The sequence below is a fragment of the Cavia porcellus genome, unplaced genomic scaffold (assembly GCF_034190915.1).
Source record: "Cavia porcellus strain 051 isolate PalLab524CR breed Dunkin Hartley unplaced genomic scaffold, mCavPor4.1 scaffold_28, whole genome shotgun sequence".
Taxonomy (NCBI): Eukaryota; Metazoa; Chordata; class Mammalia; order Rodentia; family Caviidae; genus Cavia; species Cavia porcellus.
The window spans coordinates 35248294-35266887 of NW_026947511.1; the positions used below are offsets into that span (position 1 = coordinate 35248294).

General features: G+C 41.2%; 1 long non-coding RNA gene across 1 annotated transcript in view; it reads left to right on the top strand.

Moving 5' to 3' along the window:
- The window catches only part of LOC106028472 (uncharacterized), a 62723-nt gene extending 47456 nt beyond the window's left edge, over positions 1–15267 (top strand). Inside the window, exon 5 of the long non-coding RNA XR_001202098.3 lies at positions 917–15267. This is a non-coding gene — a long non-coding RNA (uncharacterized LOC106028472). The remainder of the gene's footprint in view (positions 1–916) is intronic.
- The last annotated feature ends 3327 nt before the right edge of the window (positions 15268–18594 follow it).

Below are 18594 nucleotides of genomic sequence, written 5' to 3' on the forward strand. Positions count from 1 at the left end.
TCCCCATGCAGCAAGTGGTCGTCATGTTGGATAGTGCAGGCCTGTGCCTTTGCCTCTCGAAGTATAGTTTCTGGACAAATAGCATCTGCATCTCCTGTGAGCTGATTAGGACTGCAGAACCCTGGGCCCCACGTAATTCTCTTGAGTCAAAATTCATATTTCACCAGATTCCTCACATGATCCCTGTGCTGGCTTCTGTTTGAGAAGCCTTGGTCTAGATTTCAGGCCGTGAGGTGGGGGATTGTGTAAAAATACACAGTATTGTGTATTTTTCATAAAAAGAGAAGCCTCCAGGAAACCATGGTAACTTCCTTCCAACTTTTCAAGGCTCTTTGTGTGTGCAGTCTAGAGTGGAAGGGCTAAGGCCACAAAGGAAGGGGGCTGGGGTAGGAAGGAGGGGACTCAACCCTCTAAAGCTCCCATAGCATGATCTCACTTCATTCTAGTACTGAAAGACTTCGACTTGGAAATAAATCAGTTAATCTGATTTTAAATCCCACTTCTGCGAATCATCATGTATCTGAGCCTCAGTTTATTATCTGTAAAATGGAAAAGTAATAACTCACTGCCAGGGTCTATGTAATAATGGTATAGGCAAGAATGATTTCTCCCCACTCTTTTCTTAATTGGTTATATGGATGAATAGGTTTCATTTTGGCAGATTTGCTCATGCATGGAACACAGTAAGGTTCATATTTGCTGTAGCTACCGAGGTATTTCTGGGCTGGGCATGGATTCCAGTCTCTATTATAACTACTTCTCGTAGACTGGCCGAGACTCTGCCTGGGGAAGGATGGTTATAACTGCTTTTAGCAGGCTTGTGGTTTGAGGTGACAAGGTACATTTTTCAGTCCACACCAACAAACCCAGCCCCTGCGTGCCTGCATCCCACTGAAAGCTCATTTTTTATTTACAGCTTCAAATTGATCTGGATCGATCTATCCTCAGACCTTTTCATCAGGCAAGTGAAAACAGAGAAGCAGGAAGGGAAGGCTGGGGCACCTCCACACTCCCTCCATCAGTGGGTGGTGCTGGGGCGCTGGTCATCTTCCAGTGACTGGGACGAAACAACGTCAAAGCAGAGCCCTGGGTCACTCAGGAAGGCAGGTGGGTACCCTGGTCCAGAGCAACCTTTCACATTTCCCTGCAAAAGACCCCATCACCAGCTCACCAACCACATCTGGACTTCTGTCGAGTAAACAAAGAATTTCTACTGCTCTCAGGCAGGCACTAACATTAGCCAAGTAAGGGCTCTTTGGGGACTGGAGAAAGGAGGTTTGCATTTGAAAATGAACCACTGTACATGGATTTATGGCATTGCTTTTCTGACAGAGAGAGGGAAATATTTTTCTCTGGGAGATTAGAATTTACTAGTGGATTCAAGTGTAACTTTGGAGAGTGGCGGAGGTATTAGATGTGGCAGTATCACGGTATTGTTTTATTGGCAATTAGATTTCAAACTGGCACGAATGTATGAAAATAAGGCTCAATTATGGGCCTGTGAAGTTTCCCCACCATCTGTCAACAGTTTGCTCCTTATGCCACAGCATGTGTACCTTTGGAGGGGAAATGATTTAATAGCCCAAGTGAAGAGGTACAGCTCACCAAATCATGCTGGGGTTTATAGCCAATGCCTGCATTTATGATTTCTGATGCAGGGAAAGAAAATTTAAACTTGAGCATCCACATGTGGGTACACACACACATATATGTGCGTGCACACACACATTCCTCCCAGGGACTAAAACTGTCAGAAATGCAATGTAACTTCAAAAGAAGCGAGCTGAGCTTTCCCAGTTTATAGCTGCAGAAAAGTATGTCCAGGGATAGCCAGTGACTTATCCAAATGATTTGGGCACATGGTCAGAGCTGGAGCGACAGCCACTAGGACACTTTGGGTGAGAGACAGATGTGCTGGCAAATGTGTAAGAATGAGTTCTCTGAGAAAATGAAGAACCGGTCTGTGGTTCTTGCCTATGTCTGTGGTGTAAACACCCAAACAGTGACTGATTTCCATGGTATCAGTGTGATGTCACTGAATGCAGATTGTATGAGTTGGCTTTCTTGTTGCTGGACATAGTAGCTGACCCCTAATAGCTTAAAGGAAAAGATATTTGATGTGGCTCACAGTTCAATCCACTGTAGACTCACTCTAACTAAGGGAGAAATGATGGAGGAAGAAAGTTGCTCACCTCATGGCAACCAGGAAGCACAGAGAGAAGGCAGGAGCCAGGGACAAGAATACAGTCTTCCAGGATATGTACCCAGTAATCTTTCCTCTCTGACTGAGCACCACCTTTAAGCACATGAGACTTGTAGGGAGACGTGATAGATCTAAACCCTAACATTCCATCTTTGACCCTTGCAAAAGGATTATGCCCATCTCATTATGAAAAATGCATTTAGTCCATCTCTAAGGATTGCCAGAGTCTTAAACGTGTCACTGTTGTTCAAAAGTCTAAATCCAAAGTCTCCTTTGAGACTTATGGCAATGTCTTAGCTGTGAGCCTATAAAAATAAGAAAGACAGTGAAACACTTCTGGCATACAATGGCAGAGGGTAGACATTCAAGTTTGAAAAGGGTGCAATAATGGCATACAAAGGAGTAGGACCAACACCAGATCAGAACTCAGTAGGGCAAACACTTAAGTCCTGTAATTCTAGGTCCATCACCTAAGGCAAGTTGTGGTGAGATGTGAACTCCAAGGGGCTTGGGCAGCCCTGCTCCATGGCCTTGCTAGTTGTAGCCCCCATGGCCTCTCTCGGGCTGGCTCTGCTCACGGCCTGTACTTTTCCTCAGCAGATGTTCCAAATTCATGGCATTTGCGGTGTCCTGAGGTCTCCACTTTACCTTCAGGTTCACTTTTCACAGCTTCTCCCATTGTCATCTTAGTGGCTCCTCGTGCTGGCTGTGACCCTGTCATACATTTTTGCCTGGTCTTCTAAGCATTCTGAAATCTGAGTGGTTGTATCCTTGATCCTGAAACTCTTGCATTTGCCATGTGTGGGAAATCAGCACCACATGGATGATGTCAAAATCTGCTGTGGTCTGAGCAGGAGCCTGGGCCTTTTGGACCATGGCTGCGGTGGCCTCTGAGTGCCTGGATGGCTCAACTCAGGGAGATACTTCCCTAGGTGACTCTGAATGAAGTGGGAACTTTGGAGCTTTCTTCTTGAATAGTCTTTCAAATGAATTTAGTCTTTTACCTTCCTGAGGTTTTGCTGGGTGGGATCTTTCAGTCATTTCCTAAGATGCACTGAAGGCATATTTCCTACAAAGCAAAGTTCTTGTGCAAAGTTCTAGGCTTTTTCATGTTAATCCTTTCAGCAACCATATTCTCCTTGGACTCAACTTTATATACCCTTCCTTTCTGGCCAAGCTATGAAATTTTTAAATTCCACTTTTTGCTCCTGATTCTCAATATAATTAAGCACAGCTGGCAGTGTGAATGCTGGGCTGCATTGAAATTTCCTCCCCCGGATCAGTTACTCTACCTCTCTTTAAATTCAGCCTCACGCACAGTTATAAGAGATGGGCAAAATGTAGACAAGTTCTTTGCCAGAAATAAACACACATAATCTGCAGTCCAATTTCCAATACAATCCTAATTTGCATCAGAACACTGCATGCCTGGTCTTTAGTATTCAAATTCCCATCAGTATCCTGATCTTCTGACCAGAAGGGCCCATCAGGTTCTCTCACAGAATTCTAGGGTTTCTCTAGTCTGCATCTCCAAATCTTTCCTTTTTTCTTTCTTCCTTTTTTTTTTTTTTTTTTTTTTTTGAGACAGGGTCTCACTATGTAGGTCAGGCTGGCCTTGAATTCACTATAGCCCAGACTAGCTCACAATCACAGGGCTCCCCTGCCTGTCTCCTGAGTGCTGGGGTTATAGACATGCACTGTCACCTCCAGCTACAAATCTTTTCAAATTCTCCTTGCAAGTCAGTTTCAAAGCCTTCTGAATCACAGCTAAGATACAACCAGTAGTGACAGTAACAACCCCACTTCTCTTGGAGTAATTTTCTGTATCAGTTATCTTTTATATCACTGGACCCAATACCCAGCACCTACAATGTAAAGGAGGGTTTGTTTAATTTGGCTTATAGTTCGATCCACAACTGGCTGGCTCCAAGGCAGGATAAGCATGATAGGAGGGCATGGTGGAGGGAAGCTACATATTGACAGCATCGAAGAAAAGTGTGGGGGCAGGGACAAGAATACAGCCTTTTGGGTCACACACCAGGTGAGCCAACTCCTCTGCTCAGGGCCTGTCTCCAAGCACATGAGACTTGCAGGGGCTTTCTATCTATCTATCTATCTATCTATCTATCTATCTATCTATAGTTTATGCTTAAGATTTTTAACATCAAAAGAAGTCACAGAAACAAGAACTATATTATGATGACCAAGCAGCATGCTACATGAGAAAAATCAAGACAAAATTAATTTATAAAGTAAATGTACTAGCACAGAACAAGTACAGTAGTAGATATTTAATCCAGGCTTCACATGCATAAAATGATCTGACCACAGACTTTATAATAAATTAGTTCCTAGAACCCCAAAATGCCAACCATTCTGACTGCAAAGGGCTTTATCCCGCTGGTGAGCATTTTGAGAGAACTTCTATATAATAAGAAAAACTGGTATGACACTTAAAGACTGCAAAAAATAGAATGCAGTTACAAATGTATTTGTAATGCAATTCTGCCTAACATATACACTGCAAATCTTACTACTGAAAAAAATTTAAAAACGTAAGATCACCCTGAATGAAGGTTAAAACCTCATCAAAGAAAAATGCTTGTCATTTGTATATCATTGGTAGAAAACTTTTAAGACTTGTTGAGGGGAACAGGGAACATATCTAATGAAGTCATTCATTTAAGATCCATTCAAAAATGTTCATGAAGTTGGATCTGGCTGCTTATACCATCTTGAAATATTTTACCATGAGTACAGCTTCTATTCTTTTCTCAAAGTGAGGTCCAAAGGCCTGAAAGAATTCTAATGTGGGCCCAGTAGTAAAAATCACAACTAAACTCCCTATGTGATTTTTGTACATACTGAAATGCCCCATAGGAAAGGGCAACACTTAAAAGAATGGTCATGAATATAAATATATTTCTGCCATGTCAGAATTCTCTGTAAGTTTATGATGTGAATATCGCTTTTCATTTTAAAACAAGTCCCAGGCATTAAGAGAAGCATTTAGACCTCACATACAAACATGTGAATGTATGTAAACATTTTCTTTTGAGGTTTCCACTACTTTCAAATTAAGTTATTTGAAAAAAAGACAACATAGGATGACAAGTCTTGGGAAACTTGTATTTCTAGTGAAATGGAGCACCTGAAACAAGATAAAAGGATAATTTCTTAAATGCTCACACATTTTAAATCATTCTAAATTTAAACCTAGATAGCATCCCTAAAATTAATCTTACTGAGATTGTGCTATTGTGACTTACTTAGATAATCACAGTTAACTTTTCAAATCCTTTGCATAAAGATGGTGCTAAAATAAACAGATAATGCTGTATCTGGCAACTATGTAAATGGATTGCTAACAATTAATTTTAATAAAAGTCTGAAGAACTCTACCCCTAAAATAAATCCTACTGCCTTTTCTTCTTTTTTTTTTTTTAAAGGATAAAACCAAGGAACATAAAACAGAATAAAACCAATCAAAATAAACCAGTATAAGTGACACAGGACTTCAAAACCTTATGAAGTCAACAATAGTTACCATGATGTCTTGTTGTCTTCAAAATAGCTACAGATACTTTCAGACATAGTAAAAATCAAGCACAATACAATGGAATAGAAATAATAAAAACAAAACAATGAATGCAATAAGGAACTTCGAAGCCAATAATAAACCAAAATAGCTACCATAATGTGTCTTGCTATCTTTTAAATAGCTGCACATGCCATCAAATTTAACATAATCCAATAAAACAAAAGAGAATAAAACCCAACCCAAAAATACAATGAAAATGATATGGTTTCCAGGCAGGGATCACCTCCTACTAAGACCTGGTTCTCTCTCCCCACAGTCTGCAAATGGTGCTGACTCACGGAGAGAGGCTTGGGTCTGGCTGTCCCCACTCCAGCAGTGGCCCATGCATGGCGCTGATTTCTAGGCAGGGATCACCCGTGAGTGAGGCCTGGTTCTCTCCCCCAACAGTGGGCAAATGGCACTGACTCATGGAGAAAGGCTTGGGCCTGGCTGTCCCAATCCAGCAGAGGCTCATGCATAGTGCTGATTTTCAGGCAGGGATCACCTAGTAAGACCTGGTTCTCTCCCTCTGGGGTCCGCAAATGGTGCTGACTTATGGAGAAGGGCTTGGGTCTGGCTGTCCCTGCTCTCTGGCAGTGGCCCGTGCAAGGTGCTGATTTCCAGGTGGGGATCACCTCCTGGTGAGGAATGACTTTCTCTTCCACAGTCTGCAAATGGCCCCTATTATCTATTTCATGTGTTACTAAAGAAAAAATTTAACTGAGGAGGTAGAATTATAACATATGTGTTTGCTGTAGATTTATTCAAAATGCTTACTAATTTTTGGGTTCCCCTGAAGACTACATAAATTGGGACTTAAAAGGACAGGTAATGTATGGAGACAAACAAGCATAGTTAAGACTTTCTACTTAAATGACAAATTATTTTCCCACAGAGTGAATAACAAAAAAAATATTACACATTCTGTCTCCACTTAATAAATGGAAGAATGTGTTTACAAGCTTGGCCACCAAGTGAATGCCTCCTTCTTATTTAAGTCAAATGACAAAAAGCAATTCTATCTACAGAACAATAGAGAATGTTACAGTAGCATCCTCTATTGTAGACTATAAGAACTAATTGCTACATTTAAATATAACTTCAAAAAAAAGAGCCTAAAATAATTAAAATTAGACAATTATGAAATGGTTAATTCTATCCAGGCTGGTAACAAATTTTCCCAGGTATTAAATGGCAACATAAGCAGAATGCTTAGTTGGAAAATGAGGATCAGACACTTTCTTCTTCATCCTTCAAAAGATGATTGATATACTCAGCACCTGCAAATTCATATTGATCAGTGTCCCTTACCATGTCATTATCACCAGGAGGGAGCCAGATTGGTTCATTAGTAAACTGAGGATCAGAGTTGTCCAAACCAAATTCCTCAGAAATATTTGGTCTAAAGAGAGCTATCCCACTGTATCTCAGCCAACGCTGAGTATGGATGTTGGCAGATCCTGTTTGAGGATGACAGCCTAGTCGTTCCTGTAGGTCCCTGTTCAGAAAGCTCTCTAGGACGCTTGGAGCTTTTACAGATAGAAAATGTGGGATGTGAATTTTTCTTTCCAAAACAATTTTCAAGAGCTATTTGATTGAGTTTTCATAAGGGTTAGCAAAGCTCTCAGCAAGATGAAATGGAGATTTTCTGACCAACATCTCAAACATTAGTACTCCAAGACTCCACTAGTCAGCACTGAGACTGTTACCTCCCTCTTAACTTCTGAAACTAAGTATTTTGAGTGCCACAGAAAGCGCTCATCCTGTCTCCTGGCCGTAATCTTTCCTCACCCACAGGACAGTCAATGAGCTTAACATGCACTTCTGAGTCCAGTAATAAATGGTCCAGTTTCAAAGTTTATAAAGTATTCCTCTCTCATGAAGATAATTGAGTGCCAAACTGACTTCTGCAGAGTAAAATCTGGCATGTTTTCCAGGAAGTATTTTTTGTATGTAACACATTAGATCTTCTCTATTTGTATAGTCTAGAATGAAGAATAGTCTGCTTTCTGTCTAAAAACATGAATGCAGTTCAACAAGAAAAGGATTTGATGCCTGCTCCAAAACATGCTTCTCTGTACCTGATCAATATAGACAAGCTCTTTTCACAACTTTTATTGCGTAAATATAATTTTTAAAAATTGAACCAACGGTAATTTGTGTAACTTCCTCTTCCTGTTACCTAGAGCAAACAAGTCTTGAAGAACTAAACAGGATAAAGCTTTGCTACTTTCCCTGGTGTTCCCTGCCTCATTCTCTTCATCAATTTGTCCCAAACCCTCATGACTTGAAGGCTCATATGAAATGACCGTCTGCATGGTCTGAAGCCATTGGCATCATGGGTTCTGGTGGCAAAGAATGTTGCCCTCATTCAACTGTGGCAAGTCTGTGGCCTAAGAACAAAGACTTTCCAGTTGAAACACTTGTGTTACCTGGTTTCCAAATCCCCTTATACCGTCTGTGCCTATGGCAAAGTGAGAATGCCTGTTGAAACATTCGGCTTGAAAAGTATGGCCATTTGCACAATAAAGCTTTCTCCAGAGGCATGCACCTCTGTAGTAGCTGCATTTATCTTTTGAACAAGGCATTTCACAATGCTCTGGTATACAATGCAGTGCATGAATTAAGAGTTGTTTATCCTTCCTGGCAAGCATGAGGTCCTGAGTTTGATTCCCAGTACCAAAAACAAAACAGAACAAAGAAACAAAAACAAAGAACCCCAAAAAGAGTTCATTATCCTTGTTTAGCTCAGAAAGCCTGTAGGCTTCTTTTAACTTCAGTGGAGCTGATACTCTACACAGGTCTCTTTTTTCATCTACCAATTTCATGCGGAAAAGCTATTCATTGTCAAAAGAGCACACATCTCAAACTTCGTTGCCAAGGCCCTTAAAGGAGAGGAAAGTCTCAAAACTTGTTATCATGTTGTCTCTTCCCATAATCAGGGTCTTTTGGGTGGAGATGTAGATCATGGAGGTGCTGGGGAAGAAGAGACCATAGATGGGATGCACTTCTTCTCAGGAGAACTGGCACAGAGGGTGCTCAGCAGTGGCCTGACTGCCTGTACTGACCATATAGATTGGACTTTGACATAGTCACTACCAAGTTATTTCTGGGCCTGGGCCTGGCTGGTTATATGAGGCTTCTCAGTATCTTTTGGGGCCTGTGGCTATGACTTTAGTCTCTCACCCTGGACTACTCTGATTCTGTAGGCTCTCTATCTGTCCCTGGGGAGATCTTCTAGGCCTGGTGAAACTTGCCTTTGGAGTCTTTCCAGTTTCTGAGCTGAGGGAGATTTTTGTGTTAGTACCTTGCTTTTGGTAGCTCACTGTTGCTTAGTCCTGTGGAGACCTTCCTAGGGTGTCTGTGACAATTGGGTGGTTGCTGCAGTTTCTGGATGGAATCAGTTGTCTGTACCATGTTGTCCCTAAGGTTATCTTCAAATGGCTCAAATTGTTTTCACATAGTGTTTCTTTGTCTGAGGTCTCATGGCTGCAGCTTGCTGTTGACGGTCTCTGGCCAAGTGAGCTCGGGAGCTGACTCTTACTGGAGTGTGATGGTGTTTAACAAAAACTCCTAGGGTTCTGTTTGGGAATGTTGCCAAGGAAGTAGGGTCATGCCTTGGGGTTCTACAACCTGAGTCTCCTCACCCCTTATCAGAAGAACAAACATGTGGCTATCTTTTTCTTCATAGTAAATAAATGGCCACTTACTTATTTTTTATCTATCTAAAAGATAGATATCTTTTAGATATCTAAAAGATAGAGGTATCTTTCTGTTGAAGCTGAATTCAGGTGCAGGGATGTAGCCTGGCCCAGGCATGGCTGAACTGAGGATAGGAAGATGCCTCAGGGAGCAAGCTAGGTCATAGCTGAGGCCACCTGGAGACTTTCTTCTAGAATACTTTTCCTTGATTAGCATTGTCTGTTGCTCTGAGGGGTCCTTGAACCCTTCCCAAGGTCCTGCTCAGGTTTCCTGCCTTTTCCACTCAACTCCTTCCTTGTTTTGAATAAATATGGGCCACCCAGAGACAGTCTGTCTGTCTGAGCTATCAAGGTTATGAGCTTTGCAGAGGATTTTGGTCTTCCTGGAGCCCTAAAGATCATACTGCTTGTCCCATTCATTTGTGCCTTAGCCATGCAGTTGTTTGGGGGATTGGGGATCTAGGCCCAGACCTCAACAGCTGGTTCCTGAACAGGGACTTGACAGTGGAGACATCTGCTGTGCTCTTGGGGTGGAACATGGCCCCTGATGAGCATCTACTTCATTTTCTTCGGAAAATCCCCAGGTAAGTTATGGGGAATTCCCTGTCTGAAATGCAGCAGAAACATGGGGTAGGGCTGCTTTTTCTCCCTGTGGATGCAGGCCATGTTGTCCCTAAGGTTATCTTCAAATGGCTCAAATTGCTTTAAAAGCTTGGAAAAGAATCCCTGAAGCAACTGATGCTCAAGGTTCCTTTAGTACTATTAAACAGGAGGCCACTGAATCTTTCCTTACCTTTATAGGAAGATTAAATAAAGCTATTGAATGGCAGCTGGACATAGCAGCAGCCTCTATTTTAAAGCAGTTGGCATGTGAAAATGCAAACCAAGACTTCAGAAATGCTTTAAAAGATGTTTATGTGAAACCTGCTACTACCTTGGCTCAAATGATTTCAGCTTGCCAATATATAGGGACTCAAGCACATAAAATGCAATTGTTGGCTGCTGCTTTATGGCCTCTTGTGACTTGTTTTAATTGTGGAAAACCCAGACATGTACACAAAGATTGTAAGGCAAAACCTAAAAATAACAGACCAGGTATCCGGTGTCCTATCTGCAAAAATGGGAATCATTGGGCCAGCCAATGTAGTCAAAACTCTCAAAATAATAATAATAATAACAATAATAATAATAATAATAATAATAATAAACAAAGCCAATCATTAGGAAACCAGATGGCAGGCGCATTCCCAGCCCAGGAACAACAGGGAACTCCCTTCACATCACTTCTTCTAACAATCCGCTCATGCCACCAAGGGGTGCTCTGGTATAGATATATTGTTGGATGAACCTATCAACTTGGAAATCAATTTGGAATGGGGTGCTGGAGGTGAACAGGTGTTCCAGCACTGAGAGCATGTGGTACAGGAGGTGAGCTAGTTTATCAAAGGAGCATGGTATGAGTACATAAATGAACCCTAGGGAACTTGGAATTTCCAATTGGAAATAAAGTTCCTACTGCTTTTCATAGTCCTTTACTTCCCAGGACAACAGACCTACTTTTTCCCTGCTCACATGCATCAAAAAGAGGCATTTTTGTGATTCCCTGTGCTCTTGATGTTGATTAGACTGGAAAATTGTTGCTTCAATTGTGGTCTGTCTTACCCATTCAACTAGAATCTGAGGCCCAACTAACTGTCTTGCCTTAGGTCTCCTCTAAAACTCGGGATGTTACTTGTGGAAATCAAGGATCCGGCTCTCCTGTGGTGGCTGCTGCTATTCCCCTGGGAGATGGATGCCCTACCCTCTCTTTAGCTATTGACCACATTTCCTTTTCAGGTTATAGCTCCTCTATTCAATGCTTTATGGGGTCACGCAGATCCTACTGATGTGATCTCTGACTCTCCTTCTCTACAGCAGGCCCTTCAGAGCATTGCTCACACACTCACTGCAGTTACGGTGGATCAAGTCCCAAAGGGCTGCCCTCTCTCCTTACTCATTTTTCAGCCCCTTTGCTCACAGCAGCTCTTGTTGCCATCCAGAGCAACCAGGTATTTGTTGTTGAATGGTTGCGTTTTTTGTTTTGTTTTGTTTTGTTTTGTTTTTTGAAGATAGTCAGATGCAACAGAACAAGACAAAGCCAGTCGGGACAGTGCAGTGAAATTGGTACAGAGCTTCAAAGCAGGATGCCAGGATAACAGTAATAGGTATCATAGTATATCTCATTATCTTCACAATAGTTTTCCATTCAATCAGATATAGCAAAATCAAACCAAAAACAGAACCTTATAAAACCTATCAAAACAGAATATTGAATAGAGCAAAAACAGTCAGGATAAAGCAAAACAGTGAAAACAACACTGGCCTTCAAAGAGATAGGAGGAGATCCCCCATATTTGCTATACTGCATACGGTCATCCTCCGCGGAGATGCTAAGACTGCTGGCCTCCAGTTGCTAATGCGGGGGATGGGATGTTTAATTCTCAGCCTGTGCTCCGTAGGCTCACAGGAGATGCTGACTGGTTCTCCTCCTGGCTCACCCACTGCAGCCACTTAGCAGGAAGTGGGGCTTGTAGCTTTCTTGCTCAGTGCCCTAAATTCCAACTAATGGTTGCATTTGCCCCACTCACCTGGCTGTGGTTTATTTCACATTACCCAATGTCTTTACCTTCCCAACAGTACTTGAAATTGTTCTAGTTACTGCTTTATTTCCCCTTTGCTTGCAGAACCCCTACAGTCCTTTCCAAGATCCTTTTATATGAGACCTCCTGCTAACTGGCCTGTCACAAATCTGACTGGTCAATTTTTAGTTATACATTCTAAATTTGCAAGAAATTATTGTAATTCAATTTGATTAAGGATGTGTTTGAGTGCACTCTGATATTGTAGGATGTTTGTCAGTCTGTCTGTGTATTGTTTGTCCAGTCTGTTTGTGAGCAGTTGTGAGCTAGTGATTGTTCACATGTGTAGAGTAAAAAGCACAAGTATCTGTACAAGAGTGCCCATGAGGCACAGAGTACCTGGGAAACGCCCTGAGGGCATGGGGTGCTGGAGGTGAACAGGTGTTCAAGCACTGAGAGCACGGGGTGTAGGAGGTGAGCTAGTTTATCAAAGGGGTGTGGTATGAGTATATAAATGGGCCCTAGGGAACCTGGAGAGTTCTCAAGGATCCTGATGGGCTGTGTGCTTATTTCTGTGTTTGTCTGAATCTGCACAGATCATCTATCAGATCATCTGTCCATGTTTGTCTATTTGTTTACTCTATAAACAGCTGTTCCTTTTATTTTGTGTTCAGCAATTTCTCTTTTTTCCTTTTTTTTTTTTTTTTTTTTTGCATTTTTGGATCATTTGATCAAAGGTTTGATTGAGTTGTGAATTTACAAAACATGCTTCTACCTTGGTTGCCAGCTGGCCCAAATGATGTAAAGACTGGATGTGTAAGTGTGATATATATTGTTGTTTATTGTGGACTTGAGAGTGTATTTAAAAAAATAATGGGTTAAATATTATGTTTGGGTTTTTCATAAGATCAAAAAAATTAAGATGGGTAAACAAAATCCCTTAGATTGTTAGACGGGACTCCAATTGATAAATAAGAAAGCAGCTGCCTGGAAACATTTTTAACCAGTTCATGTTTATTGATTGGAGGCCCCAATAGTCTCCATAGCCTTTTGGGAGACACCTCAATAAATTTTCTTTAAAATATATTGTTGTGATGCACTCACATTGGTCATTGTTAAAAGATTAAATTTTCTAGACAATAAGGTTCTTATTTAAAGATGCTCTGATATAAGGGTTTTCATGTAGCTATGACAATTGTTACTAACCTGGTATATTAATGTATTCATGCTTCCAGATATACTGATTTTCCAAATTGTAAAATGGGGATTATATATGGTAATAGACTTTTTTCATGTTCAGACCTGAAGCTGGTTCTGCTGGTACCAAAGACTTGTGAGATTCACATTCTACTAAAGGTCAATAAATTGGAGAGAAGCTTCTTATGTATTAGATAGGGATGATTGACTAAAAGGGATATTTTATGTCAAAATTATAATTTGCATTGTTACAAAAATGTCATAATTGTCATGATACAATGGTATATACAGTTTTGATTTCTGATTTGCTGTGTAAAAAGTGTAGCTGTTAACACTCTGTAGGTATTCAAATGTTAAAAGTGTCCATGGATAGTAGAAAATAGGTTTCATTTAATGTTCTAAGGTGCTTCATATTTAGATAAATTAGTAATGTTAAGCTTACTGCCTCTAATATACTGTATTGTTATTAATCTTTTCTTCTGGATGTTCAGAAACTGATGTTTAGAGACCAAAAATTAGATATACAGATGGGCTAAAAGGATAGCCAGTATTTTGGCCCCAGCCCTTCAAGGTCAGTGGGGACCCAGGACATTAAAGAACCTCTGCTTGCACCATCCTAAGATACTCAGTGAGTCCCCAGTCTTCTGATCAAGAAGATTATGAGACCACAGAGGAAAGTGATCTTCGATGTATGGTGTGCCTAAGGAGAGTCACCAGGAGAAAAAAAATCTCCCAAGCTTTGATAGAAAGCAACTTGGTCAAGCAATGGCCACGACTCATCCAGATGGCTGACACTGATAGAGGAGCCAAGAGGTGCTATGCATGGTTCTAAGGTAATTCCTGAGACGATTTAACTGACCTTGATAGAAAGCAAGAAATGCGGGTCTTAGCTTAACTGGGTCTTGAACCTCTTGCAGAAAAGTATAATTTCAGAAGGTGTAGTGTAATGCCATAGTGAAATGTTAGCTGTAAAAGCTCAAATCACTAACACCTTCTGACAATTGCTGGCTACACTGGTAACTGACTACTGTTATAGACTGATGGACTGTACTGGGTTTCAATTGTGGGATTTCTCCTAACACAACTTCTCCAGCTTCAGCTGGTCACCTGTCTCAGGGAACAGTGAAACAAAAAGGAGGAATATGTTGGAGCCCTTGAAGTTGAATACACACGCCGGGCTGCGGCATGGCCCTGGGCATGGCTGAACTGAGAACAAGAAGACGTCTGGGGGGCAAGATAGGCCACAGCTGAGGCCACCTGGAGACTTTCTGCTAGGATAGTTATTCTTGATTAGCATCATCTGTTGCTCCGAGGGTCCTTGAACCCCTCCCAAGGTCCTGCTCAGGTTTCCTGCATTTTCCACTCAACTCCTTCCTTGTTTTGAATAAATATGGGCCACCCAGAAGCAGTCTGTCTCAGCAATCAGCGTTACAAACTCTACAGAGGATTTTGGTCCTCCTGGAGCTCTGAAGATCATACCGCTTGTCTCATTCATTTGGGCTTTCGCCGTGCACTTGTTTGGGTATCTAGGCACAGACCCCAACATCTTTCTATATGTCCTCTTGTCTAATCTCTAATGTATCTTAACTACTGTATTAATATTTTATGTTTGTTCCAGCAATACTATTATTCTTTGTTCAGAATGATTTTTAACCTGCTTTAGTTTGTTTAAACATAAATGAAGATATGGATAACTGCATGTATGTTTAAGTGTATAGGATTGACAACCATGTTACTAAGTTTCTGTTGGACAGTTGAACAGACCTGTTTGCAGTCTCGTTGTTTGAATTCCCACTTTATATGTTCCACTTTTGTATCTTGAAAAACTATTTGTAAAACGACAATATGTAAACATCAACTAGTGATTTCTTACTGTTTATTTTTTTCTCTGAACGTATGCATTATTTCTACCTATTTTCTGTTTCATTGAGTCTTTCTTTAAATAAAATTAAAAAACAAAAACAAAAATATTTTATGTTTGTGGTACCAGGTCTTGAACCCTGCATCTTCACATTGAATTACGTCCTCTGACATGTTTGTCAGATACTCACTGAGTGACAGTGTGAACTTACTAAGTCACAGCATTTGTCAGGTTGGACTCCACCTTAAGATCTCTTTGCGTCAGCCACTCAGAATATTGAGATTCTTCCCCGATTCAGTTGCAGTTTAAAAGCAGCAAATGAACATGTGTAGATACTGTATTATTCCTCTGGTATGAGAAACTGGAAGTGTAAATAAGGATCAAAATGTGTTGTTTAAACAGGTAGGAGAACTAGGGATGGGGAGGGAGAAAGGAATGAAGGAAAAAAAATTAAAACATGATGAGAAAAGAAGGAAAAAATGGAAACAGTTTTCTGTAAATTAGGAGGGGAAGAAAGTTGAAGGGAGAGCAGGGGAATAGGGAAAAAAGATGAAGCAAGATATATCATGTACAGGTACAAATTCCCTATAGTGAAGGTGATTGTCATGTATACACCTAGAACATACCAATAAACTTAATTGGAAAAAAAAAACAAAAAACTAGAAAGCTTTCTGTGATATTAGGTATTGTTGACATTTTCACTTCTAAAGCAATATATGTGCACTTGTACTTCCCATGTGGCAGGCACAGGGCAGAGGGGTCTTTTCCATACAAAGGAGCCATTTTCTCTGAAGGTGCAGTGCTGGGTATTTATATTTGGAGAGCTGTGAAATTTTAGGATACTTTTTTTTTCTGAATTGATTAGGTCATCATTCTCAGTGAAATAGGGAATACTAAGACATTCCAGAAATTTCTAGAATATTTTCCTTAAGAGGGAGAAATGTTGATTTCAAACCAGCTTCAGGGCCAGTGCTTGGTGGATCCATAATAGGTGGCAGTTTTCACATGTATACAAATTATTCATTCTTAGCTAATGAATTTAATGCCAAAGCGTAGTGTTCAGTATTATGACACAGAATGAGGCCAGCCGGCGTGTGGTGACTGCATGGCAGATACTCTTTGTAGAACCTAGACACTGTCATCCCACTGGGGATGGTGAACACATACAGCACTTTGAATCTTTCCTAGTAATCACTTCCTGTCCTCGCATCCCAAGCAGCCCAGGTACCTGTGTCCCAAGTGGATAGCACGCACTTTCTAGATATGGGAAAGCTGTAACCATTCAGTGTGTAGTATTTTTGTTTTCTGCAGAAATTATTCCATCAGCATAACTCTGCTGGCTTTCCTGTGTGCTGTTGCTTGTAAATGGTTGAACTGTCACTTGCCTTTTTTTTTTTTTTTTTTTGGAACCGGGATCCAGCTCATGACCTTGCACTTGCTAGGCAGGCCTTTATGCTGCTGAGCTAAATCCCCGGCCAAACTTGCCATTTTCATCTGAACCACAAACTGTCACGCACCCATCTGCTGATGGCAATTTTTGTTGTGTCCAGTTTTGACTTCACCACATTATTAGGCTTTCACTGGGATCTGGTGAGAGTCACCTCCACTGCTGCTGCCTCTGACCCTGTGGAGGTGCTGTGCTGTCCCTCTGCTGACATCTCCTCACCCACCATTCCATGCAGAAGGCCATGGAGTTGGGGAAGGGATGTGATGGGGGACCTGGTGGTTGGCACCCACCACCTCCTGGCCTTCCAGCTTCACTAACCCCAAGGTGGTCTGGCCAGGCAGCAGGAATCACGGGAGTCCTCTCACCGCCCCTAGTTATGGCTGCAGCTGTTCCTCCACCACATGTTATTTTAAACGTTGGAGATCACAATCCATTTCTGAGTAGGAGCTACATGGACATTTACACTGTATTTTGCTTTATTACATATATGGTACATACATTTGTACACATCACATATTTCATATTTTTATTTTAAAACAGCAAAAAGGATAGAAATATAGAATTAAAAAAGTAAATCAACAGTAGTTAATACATTGCATATTGTTATCTTAGAAATATTTGTTCAGGTTACAAGATCTAGGCATAAAGATGATCAAACAAAACATACTTCCTTTTTAAAAGTCTAGAGGATTCATGAAGTAAGTTTGTGTCACTGTTAGTAGCAAAGGTTCACCCTGACAAACTTGTCTCTGTGGTTACCCTGGAAAGTCTCTAGGGCCTTTGGAATTTGCTGTTTATTCAGAGTGTGAATTTCATAAAACCACGAGTCTCATCTTTTAAGGAGCCATGCGTGGTATGTGGGTGATGCTTGGTAAGCATTAGTCACATGCCATATTATGATGCGGTAAGAAATATCCCCAAGCCAAACTACATATGCCAATAAAGATTATGTCTCACCTGTATATTTTGTCATTTATTTTGTGTATGACTTTGCTCCATGGTTATTCATCCTGGGATCTTGTCTGATGGGACAGGCTCCCTTTGCCCCCTGCACCATCTGGAACATGATGTTCTCACGGTGGAGGGGAAAAGAGTGGAGGAAGAACTTTGTGAGGTACTCTGATTTCTGTTTAGGACTGCTTCTGCTCATGTGCCTTTAGTCAGCATGAGTCTCATGGCAGGGAGGGCATCTTGTAAGTCACAGAGCCCGGCAGGGGCTGATGATGAATCTACTCTGTGACAGCTTGGGAAATGGTGATGCATAACAATACACAGCCAGCAACATTGTTAATGAGAGCGTGCAGGAAAATAATTCAGCATTGTCTGGATGGTACGATGCCAGGCTTGGGTGTGGCACCTCAGAACCCCTGCATGTGTGCACTGTGGAATGTGCACTGACACGTGTACAGCAGCATGTCTGATGCAGCACACAGACCTTCACAGGTCAGACACCTGCAGATGGGTGAATGGATGTGTAAATCAGGATGCACTTACACAAAGGAATACTCAGCAGCTAGAATGAACAAGCCTCAGTCATTTGGAACCACATCGCCACCTCTTAGAAACATACTGCTGAGTGATATAAGCAGATTTTACGTAGACCACATGTAGTGCGATTCCAATGTTATAATTCATTCATGTATGAAAACACCATGCTCAAAACATAAAGGAATGATACCCACAAAATTCAGGACTTCTTTGGATGGGGGAAGGTATGTGGATAGGCTGGTGAAGTTACTGGGCAATGTTCTATTTTTCTAGTTGGGTAGAGAGGAGGAGGTCATTTTAATACTGCACACATTAATCCATATTTGTTGCATTTAGTTTTTTCTTTGTGAAAATATCCAAATGTAATTGGAAAGAATATAAAAACAATAACTACGAGATGGGTACGGTGGTGCATTCACTCTGGGAGACTGAGGCAGGAGGGATGCAAGTTTGAGCCCAGCCTGAGCCTGTCTCAAAATAAAAACATTACAAAACAGGA